Here is a 605-nt window from a genome sequence, read left to right as displayed (position 1 = left end):
GGAGGTAGAAGAAGAAAAAGAGAAAATGGCTGAACTGCTCGTTACTGTCTCTCACCGTAGCCCCCTCCTCCTCCTGCTCCTTGGAAACGGTCACCAAGCGCTCCCGCAGCATCCGGGCTGACTCCTGATCTCCACGGAGACGGGTGCTGAGCTCGGTGTTGTCGTTGCTCAGCTGCAGGTTCCTGCTGCTCAGATCCAGGACCTCCTCTCGATACTTGGAGTTCTGCAGACAGAGAAGAAGAAGAAGAAGAAGAAGAAGCTTCAGACGCCACAGTCTGGAGTAGCTGTTGCTAAATGGCAATCGAGCAGGACAGACAGACTCTCACCTCTTTGTGCAGCCTCTCTTCTTCTTCTCTGCTCCTCTCGTGTTCTCTCTCCATCTCCTCCAGTTTCCTCCTGACAGAAGAAGATCTCAGATATTTACACAGTTTAATTCCACCAAGAACTAAACTGACTTTTTTCCAAGTCTATTTCTTGTGATAAAAGGAGGAGGATCAATATTTTGATGGAGGTGGTAGAGGTGGAGTTTTCTTCTCTTGTGGGTTCTCCAGTTTTTCCAGAACCTTCAAAGACTCGTCTAAACTCCTGGAAAAAAATCTTTCATC

The 605-nt window shown here is 48.1% G+C and overlaps 1 long non-coding RNA gene across 1 annotated transcript; it reads right to left on the bottom strand.

Moving 5' to 3' along the window:
• Positions 1-30: 30 nt before the first annotated feature.
• Positions 31-435, bottom strand: LOC147820153 (uncharacterized; the record flags this gene model as incomplete). The annotated part of the gene is made up of 2 exons (XR_015437544.1): positions 327-435; positions 31-223 (listed from the first exon to the last, which is right to left on the bottom strand). It is a non-coding gene; the product is annotated as an uncharacterized LOC147820153 (long non-coding RNA).
• Between the last annotated feature and the right edge of the window lie 170 nt (positions 436-605).

This window comes from Seriola lalandi, unplaced genomic scaffold, assembly GCF_002814215.2.
Source record: "Seriola lalandi dorsalis isolate HSWRI2012SDOR001 ecotype SW California unplaced genomic scaffold, Sedor1 jcf7180001984177, whole genome shotgun sequence".
Lineage (NCBI taxonomy): Eukaryota > Metazoa > Chordata > Actinopteri > Carangiformes > Carangidae > Seriola > Seriola lalandi.
Note: the sequence above shows the minus strand (reverse complement) of the source record. Positions and strands in the feature narration are given on the sequence as shown.